We start from the raw sequence: 10082 nt of genomic DNA, 5'->3' as shown, positions 1-10082 counted from the left end.
CCAAGCCAGCACAAGCTGTTGTTATTGAGTGGTGAGCGTGAGCTGCCACCGACCTCCTAAACGACCAGCGATGCAGCTGATAAGAATGGAATTTTTTATACAGATTTAATGTTTAAGGAGTGTAAAGGGGAATTTGGGAAAAGTCCCATTGGCACATAAAGATACCTAGAAGGATAGTGTCTCCCGCCAAGTACTAGGGCCTGGTGAGAAATTTCGCCTGAAGCTATGCAACCAACATTACATAACTGTCGTGCGTTTTCTTCTTCAAGACAATAATTTTCAGCCGCATTCTGCAGGGACAATGAAGATGCTCCTGCATCGTTTTCATTTGGAAATGTTTGATTACCCACAATACAGCCCATTATTTTCTCCCTCTGAGTTTCATCTCTGCTCACATGAACCGCTGGCTAAGAAGACAACATTTTGGCACAGACAACGAGCTGTATGCCAGCGTAGAGAATTAGCGGAAAGCACTGGCGGCTGCCTTCTATAATAAGCGTACTAGGAAGTTGGTACAACATTATGACAAACGTCTAAGTCAGATCGGCCACTGTGGAGATAAGTAGCTGGAAGTTGTAGCTAACTGTTGCAAATGAAACAGTTTTGATTTTCACTGTGGTTTCCATTTCGCGACCTAACTTTCCTTACTTTCCAAATAGTCCTCGTATAGCCCTTACTGTCATTTCTTGTTAACAACATTAGCTTATTCCCAAGAACAAGCAGTTTTCACGCAGTTGATGCTCGGCAGAAATCAAACCTCCATTTGCATTGGACTTATTTTGAGAAAATAACACAAATTCTGTTTCCATTTTTCTCTATTCATTATGAAACTTGATGAAGCAATTTCTCTCCTTATTCAAGCACAATGTCGCACTGCACTTCATACACGCTATATAGGATTTTCCCTTGCGTTCTGGATACTTGCAACGACCACGGTTTTCCAGCCATATAGGCATGTGATCTATCACATCCAGTCGCACCTGACGCTGTGGAAGATCTGCTGTAGGGCCTCTCTTCTTCTTGCAGTCGAGCTGTTTTTGTAGTTGATTGCTTGGCCTACCACGTTTCTTGGATAAGGATTTCCAAATTTTACAGAGGGCCTCTGCAACTGCGACCTTAAAATCAACAAGGGGCCTGTATTCCGTATTTCTTCTTCTCCATAACAGCCAGCTGTTCACACAAGCCAAGTCAACTAGATGAAAGAATATCTTCAAGTACCATTTCTTTGATCTGATTTGAATTCTGTAATATCGTAGCATAGAATCTAATAGATCGACACCCCCCATGTAGTCATTGTAGATCATCACAAGGCGTGGACAATGTACCATTTTTTATTCTTTTTCCTTCCTGAAAAGCCTCTTGATCTCGCCTTCTGGTTTGCATCCAACGTAAGTTGACAAAGTGTTGACTACTTTATTATCAAACCAGGAGACTACTGACAGCTGCACACCGTCTACTGTTGCTATCTTTTCATCCATGCTGCCTCGACCATTCTTCTTCATTGCTGCCTCCTTAGGTAAAATGCAACCACATACTCGATTGGACCGGACTGTCCCTAGCGATTGTATGCCTTCCTTGTTCAAATACACTTCCAAGGGTACACTAGTGAACCAGTTATCAAAAAATAACTTGTGATTCACATGTCGTGGGACGGTTTGTGTAAGACGCACAACAACATTGCTGCTAGCTCCTAGATCCATAGCACCAGGCATTTCATATTACTCTGAGCTCCAGCAAAAGTTTCATAATCATAGCTAAAGCCTGACACTCCACTGAGGACAAAAGCTTTCAAGCCCCATTTATGTGGTTTACTGGGGTTGTATTGCTTTACTGAAGATCTGCATTTTGTTGGAATAATCTGTTCATCCACAGCTAAGAATTCCTCTTTTGGTACTCGCAACAGTCTTTCACGAAGTTGGTCTAGCAGTGGCGAATTTTGAAAAGTTTGTCATGGTTGGGTTCACCAGCGGGAACTAGATTACTGTTATCACAGAAGTGTATGAAACGCTTTATTTCTTCCCATCAATTACAACTAATTATGTCACCCACAGCAGGGTGGCCAAGATATTTGCACCAATAATGTCTTGTTGCTGGGAGTTGAATGACTTGACATAAACAAGGCAGTACCAATAAATTGTTCAATTTCTCCAGCACTAACATTTACACATTTATTGGGTCGGCACTGTATCGAATACAGATTGGATGTTCGAGTATGTACTGCGCTATGTCTTTAGTGAAGAAATACTGGAAACATTCCACTGGAGTGTCAACTTCCAATACTTCCTGAGGAAGAACAGTATTTCCGGCGAATTTCGTCTCATCATCCCCTAGAGGGGATGATGAGACGAACGTCCTGGTTCCCAAGTTAAAGGTTTTGAATCTCGTTGCATTGCTGTCATCCTCTCTGCCAGAGGAATGCTTTCAAGGTCACAATCATCAGTAGACCAATTCTCACTGTTGTCTTCTGTTTCTGACTCTGTTTGATATCACAGTACTTTAATTTTTTGTATTGTAACTCTTAGGCCTAATATCATCATCACTGTCTGATTCCGAACAGAAAACTAGACGTCCATTTTTCGAGTTTTTTTCCATGGACAATGTTTCGTCATCTGACATATCAGGCTCCTCACTAGCACTTCTGTCCTCTATAACTCTTATTGCGGCCGAAGAGCCATAAAACTTTCTTACGTTCATTGCAGTAACGAATCTGAAAAGAAAGAAAACTGAAGTGCTATATGTTAGTAGGAAACGTTAGGTTACGTTCAATTTTTACTCTACGCTTTCAAGGCTGCATGTTGTGCCATATCCGTCACAGACCTATTTTTCAATATTATATGTATTCTAATGAACGAATATATAAACTTACCTCTTTATAACTGTCCACAGATGTCCTTTTCCCTCTGCAAATAATATAAACACTGAAATCAATCGTTTACTGCACCTGATGCAACTGTTTGTGTGACCAAATTCGGATGTAAACAGCTAGCAACACAAAGCAAAGATTCATAACACGTAATTCCTTACTGTCCCAACAGATGGCATACACTACTTGCACAGCTGCTCTTGACTGTGTGCCATATCTGTCCCAACATGTAGTTTGGAAATATATTCTCAGATATGGGATTGCAAAGAGAAGAGTGGTATGTGCCATATCTGGCACAGTATGCGGTAAGGGGTTAACTCTTGTGCAGAAAGGTGTGCAGTATACTGGTGCATCCACTTTCTATAAGCTACCGCTCGAATTCAAAAATCTTAGCAGTGATCCACGCGCTTTCAAATCGAAACTGAAGAGTTTTCTCATGGGTCACTCCTTCTATTCTGTCGATGAGATCCTCGAAACATTAAGCTGATTCTTGTTGTTTATTTTTTCTTTATTGTTAGTTTCAAACCTGTTTACAGGCAGGCCAGCAGCAGCATACTACGCCGCTCTTCGGCCGATTCTTGTTGTATTGTTGACTGCGTTTATTTAAACTTATGGATTGACTTTTTTCGGGGTCAAAAGTATTTTATTTTTATCTGTTGTTACTTTTATGTCGTAATTTCATTTATTGACATGTTCCATGACCTTGGAGATTTGCTCCTCAATTTGGTTCTACGGAACTTGACGTGTAAATAAATAAATAAAGAAAAGAGTAGCTCGCGCCAGACTGGTGCTGGAGATGAACGGACCTGGTGGCGCAGTGGCTCACAGCTTCCGTCCCTGCCACGAGATGTCACACAAAGCGCTAAAAATATGTAGAACGGATAGCAAAATTCGTTTTTCGTGAGAATCTGCCTGACGTTCACTGCCTAAATCGTAAGTTATATGAAAGTGCGGAAATACATTACTTAACGTTGTTCTCTGAATTTTAAAGTCGTCCGGCCGCAATGTTTTGTGATACCGGTGCAAAGCCAGTGGAGATCACTAGTTAACCGTGAAACAGAATCTTAACTTACACCGGTCCTGTAGGCAGTCACGAAACAATAGGTTTTTATGTATGGCTGTATATGTATAAAATTTTGTAAAAGATAGCAAAGATGTAAGGCTCATACTACAGTCTGTATAACTTGAACCATTATGCACGTAATCTGAAGAAGAGAAGATAAGAGAGTCATCTTTATCTCCGAATAATAACACTTGCATGCAACTGAAGTCAATCAATAATGTCATTGAGCACAGACAGCTATTTCAAACATCTAAATTCTGAAACTTCCTGGCAGATTAGAACTGTGTGCCCGACCGAGACTCGAACTCGGGACCTTTGCCCTTCGCGGGCAAGTGCTCTACCGACGGAGCTACCGAAGCACGACTCACGCCCGCTCCTCACAGCTTTACTTCTGCCAGTATCTCGTCTCCTACTTCCAAACTTTACAGAAGCTCTCCTGCGAACCTTGCAGAACTAGCACTCCTGAAAGAAAGGATACTGCGGAAACATGGCTTAGCCACAGCCTGGGGGATGTTTCCAGAATGAGATTTTCACTCTGCAGCGGAGTGTGCGCTGATATGCCCACGAAAGGCAAAGGTCCCGAGTTCGAGTCTCGGTCGGGCACACAGTTTTAATCTGCCAAGAAGTTTCATATCAGCGCACACTCCGCTGCAGAGTGAAAATCTCATTCTGGAAACATCCCTCAGGCTGTGGCTAAGCCATGTCTCCGCAGTATCCTTTCTTTCAGGAGTGCTAGTTCTGCAAGGTTCGCAGGAAAGCTTCTGTAAAGTTTGGAAGGTAGGAGACGAGATACTGGCAGAAGTAAAGCTGTGAGGACCGGGCGTGAGTCGTGCTTCGTTAGCTCCGTTGGTAGAGCACATGCCCGCGAAAGGCAAAGGTCCTGAGTTCGAGTCTCCGTCGGGCACACAGTTTTAATCTGCCAGGAAGTTTCATATCAGCGTACACTCGGCTGCAGAGTGAAAATCTCATTCTGGAAACATCTAAATTCGGCTCAGGGACTCCCTCAATCTCCAATCTAGGAAAAATAAAACTTCGTTAATTATGGATTACATATCGCACATACGAGTATATCAGGAACATGCTGTATAAAAGAAAATGTAGTGACACAAGTGCGAACTATAACAGTAGAAAATGTACGTCAATCGAGTGGCGAGAATGAACCCTACGTAGATGTAATTGTTTTTGAAATTTACCTAATTGTTACATGGGAGCTACGACTCTGTGGAAACACGAATAGGAACATTATTCATTGCGAGAGTGACGTGTAATGCACAAAATCAATCTGAGGTGTGAAATGCTGTTGTTAGCATACACTCAATGGGTTGCGTCTTTTATTGATCAGCATTCAGGCCTGTCAGGAAAGCGAAAGGTCAAAGCATTGTTAGAGTATGAATGCAAGCAACTGATTGGACGGGCCGTTGGAGCAGCAATTTTAGCTTTGCCTGAAAGGATCTGTGAAGTAAATACGCCGCCATCCATTCATGAAAAGCAACAACTGACGACGCAAGAGGCTGTCACGCGTTCTGCCGGCGGAAATAGCTAAAATCGAACTGCAATAACTTAAGTGAATCGGCATTCTCCGAACTGGTCGATGAATTCCACTTTTCTATAAATGAAATTCATGATTGTGTTTTTCTTTGGCTGTATTTTTCAGCCTTGGATCTCACAAATGCTGTCGTTACCTGTTTCGACTCCTTCGCAAGTTATTATCAGACGATATGAGAAGCATGCCAGACGGCGCCATCATGCAGATGCGATCCGCAAGTAACAAACTGGTAACCAGTGGTTGCAAGTCTAAGTTCACGCAGAGTGACATGACACTGGCGCAAAAACGGGTTCTCGGCGTCAGCGCTGGGCGATTCTATTCCGCTCTTCCGAAGGGGCGCAAGCCTTTGTTGACTATCGTCTGCGAATTTGCACACGTTGTGCGTTCTAGTTTCTATCTCTTTACAGCGTAGGATAGACGGGAGTTTTCGCGAACAATTCGTGCTCAAAACGTTCTTCATATTGAATCACTGCTGATATAAAAGAGGCAAACGAAGAAGTAGAAAGTCATTAAAAACTGTGCTTCAGAGGGTTGCAGGAACCAAAAAAAAAAAAAAAAAAAAAAGGGTTCAAATGGCTCTGTGCACTATGGGACTTAACATCTGAGGGCATCAGTCCCCTAGAACTTAGAACTACTTAAACCTAAATAACCTAAGTACATCACACACATCCATGCCCAAGGTAGGATTCGAACCTGCGACCGTTGCGGTCACGCGGTTCCGGACTGAAGCGCCTAGAACCGCTCGGCCACCATGATCGGCGTTGCATTAATCGCTAGCTATTCTAATCGCACAGTAAGGAGAAAAATGAGGGGTAAATCATAACTACGAGGGGACTTCAAAAAAACAATTTACACGTTATAATGGCAGAGCAAAGAACTTTTATTGAATGCTGCACTACACATCAGTGTGACACAGATATATGACTATTTTTCATCATAGCTGCCAAGTCTCTGTAAATAGTATTCGGATAATTCTATCATTCGTTTAGTTTCTCATCTGCTTCTACGTTGTTGTGCTCTTCGAGAACCACTGAGAGAAAGTCCTTATCGTTAGAAAATCTTTCGAACCATACGTTCTTACAGCTGCCAAAAAGATGAAGATTCCATGGTGAAGACCTGGACTGTATAACGGATTTGCAGCACCCACGTCTGTGCGGCTTTGGTGAAATTCTTGTCACCAGTTGACTGTGGTTGGAGGTGACTTTGAATGAGGTTCATATACCCCCAGAATTTCAAGGTGGATGTGTGTGCGCTTTAGGTGCCTAACACAAAAGAATCATAGTGTTCCGTGTACTTCAGCTTTGGACTAAGTTTCCCTTGCCGTGCCTCTTCAGCTGCACTGTGATGTACCTTTCGTCTCTAAGGCAGCAGAACTGTGTTTGCAAGAAATGAAATAACATGTACTCTCTTCTGATAATGCGCCACAGTTGTTGCATAAATGTCTTGCCGTGGGACGACTGGTGTAACTTATTTTTTGAGGTTCCTATTTATAAGTATTTCCTCAGGGCTCATAACTCCTGGAAACATGTGGAACAAGAAAGAGAAGAATTCTATTCTTTGGTAATATTTGCGAATAACATTCCATTGGACTACTGACGACCTTGGGAGAGCCAGTCCAGACAAAACTGTACCATCTGGTGAGCAAGATGTATGAAACAGGCGAAATACTCTCAGACTTCAAGAAGAATATAATAATTCCAATTCCAAAGAAAGTAGGTGTTGACAGATGTGAAAATTACCAAACAATCAGTTTAACAAGCCACAGCTGCAAAATACTAACTCGAATTCTTTACAGACGAATGGAAAAACTAGTAGAAGCCGACCTCGGGGAAGATCAGTTTGGATTCCGTAGAAATACTGGAACACGTGAGGCAATACTGACCTTACGACTTATCTTAGAAGAAAGATTAAGGAAAGGCAAACCTACGTTTCTAGCATTTGTAGACTTAGAGAAAGCTTTTGACAATGTTGACTGGAATACTCTCTTTCAAATCCTAAAGGTGGCAGGGGTAAAATACAGGGAGCGAAAGGCTATTTACAATTTGTACAGAAACCAGATGGCAGTTATAAGAGTCGAGGGACATGAAAGGGAAGCAGTGGTTGGGAAGGGAGTAAGACAGGGTTGCAGCCTCTCCCCGATGTTATTCAATCTGTATATTGAGCAAGCAATAAAGGAAACAAAAGAAAAATTCGGAGTAGGTATTAAAATCCACGGAGAAGAAATAAAAACTTTGAGGTTCGCCGATGACATTGTAATTCTGTCAGAGACAGCAAAGGACTTGGAAGAGCAGTTGAACGGAATGGACTGTGTCTTGAAAGGAGGATATAAGATGAACATCAACAAAAGCAAAACGAGAATAATGGAATGTAGCCGAATTAAGACGGGTGATGCTGAGGGAATTAGATTAGGAAATGAGACTCTTAAAGTAGTAAAGGAGTTTTGCTATTTGGGGAGCAAAATAACTGATAATGGTCGAAGTAGAGAGGATATAAAATGTAGACTGGCAATGACAAGGAAAGCGTTTCTGAAGAAGAGAAATTTGTTAACGTCGAGTATAGATTTAAGTGTCAGGAAGTCATTTCTGAAAGTATTTGTATGGAGTGTAGCCATGTATGGAAGTGAAACATGGACGATAAATAGTTTGGACTAGAAGAGAATAGAAGCTTTCGAAATGTGGTGCTACAGAAGAATGCTGAAGATTAGATGGGTAGATCATATAACTAATGAGGAAGTATTGAATAGGATTGGGGAGAAGAGAAGTTTGTGGCACAACTTGACTAGAAGAAGGGATCGGTTGGTAGGACATGTTCTGAGGCATCAAGGGATCACCAATTTAGCATTGGAGGGCAGCGTGGAGGGTAAAAATCGTAGAGGGAGACCAAGAGATGAATACACTAAGCAGATTCAGAAGGATGTAGGTTGCAGTAGGTACTGGGAGATGAAGAAGCTTGCACAGGATAGAGTAGCATGGAGAGATGCATCAAACCAGTCTCAGGACTGAAGACAACAACAACAACAACAACAACAACAACAACAACAGGTTATTAGGGGACGGGGGAGGGGTGGAACTTAAACAGTCTAGTCACATTAATGTTGTTGCAGAAGAAGCTGAGTAACACCATAGAGCGGTGGTTATGATAGTAAACTATTACATGGAGGGTCGTGAGTTCAAAACTAACCTGGATTGTACTATGTTAAGCTCTATATTCGGTTAGAGTACATTCTTGAAGTATCCGCAAATAATTGTACTGGAATGTTCTGTAGCTATATACAGGGTGGTCCATTGATCGTGACCGGGCCAAATATCTCACGAAATAAGCGTCAAACGAAACTTCTGTAACTTGAAACTCCCTGGCAGATTAAAACTGTGTGCCGGACCGAGACTCGAACTCGGGATCTATGCCTTTCACAGGCAAGTGCTCTACCACTGAGCTACCCAAGCACGACTCACGCCCCGTCCTCGCAGCTTTACTTCTGCCAGTACCTCGCCTCCTACCTTCCAAGTTTCCTATCAGCGCACACTCCGCTGCAGTGTGAAAATCTCATTCTGAAATCTTGTGTAGCTTGAAGGGGGAAACCAGATGGTGCTATGGTTGGCCCGCTAGATGGTGCTGCCATAGGTCAAACGGATATCAAAATCGTTTTTTTAAATGGGAACCCCATTTTTTATTACATATTCGTATAGTACGTAAAGAAATATGAATATTGTAGTTGGACAACTTTTTTTGCTTTGTGATAGATGGCGCTGTAATAGTTACAAACACTTGGCTCACAATTTTAGACGAACAGTTGGGAACAGGTAGGTTTTTTAAATTAAAATACAGAACGTAGGCACATTTGAACATTTTGTTTCGGTTGTTACAATGTGATCATGTACCTTTGTGAACTTATCATTTCTGAGAACGCATGCTGTGACAGTGTGATTACCTGTAAATACCACATTAATGCAATAAATGCTCAAAATGATGTCCGTCAACCTCAATGCATTTGGCAATACGTGTAACGAACATTCCTCTCAACAGCGAGTTCAAATGGTTCAAATGGCTCTGAGCACTATGGGACTCAACTGCTGTGGTCATCAGTCCCCTAGAACTTAGAACTACTTAAACCTAACTAACCTAAGAACATCACACACATCCATGCCCGAGGCAGGATTCGAACGTGCGACCGTAGCAGTCGCACGGTTCCGGACTGCGCGCCTAGAACCGCGAGACCACCGCGGCCGGCAACAGCGAGTAGTTCGCCTTCCGTAATGTTCGCACATGTATTGACAATGCGCTAACACATGTTGTCAGGCGCTGTCGGCGGATCACGATAGCAAATATCCTTCAACTTTCCTCATATAAAGAAGTCCGGGGACGTCAGATCCGGTGAACGTGCGGGCCATTGTATGGTGCTTCGATGACCAATCCACCTGCTATTCAATACAGCTTCAAACGCACGCGAGTTATGTGCCGGACATTCATGATGTTGGAAGTACATCGCCATTCTCTCATGCAGTAAAACATCTTGTAGTAACATCAGTAGAACATTACGTAGGAAATCAGCATACATTGCACCATTTAGATTGGCGTCGATAAAATGGGGGCCAATTATCCTTCCTCTCATA

Source organism: Schistocerca gregaria, chromosome 4, assembly GCF_023897955.1.
Source record: "Schistocerca gregaria isolate iqSchGreg1 chromosome 4, iqSchGreg1.2, whole genome shotgun sequence".
NCBI lineage: Eukaryota > Metazoa > Arthropoda > Insecta > Orthoptera > Acrididae > Schistocerca > Schistocerca gregaria.
This window is presented reverse-complemented; position numbering follows the sequence as displayed.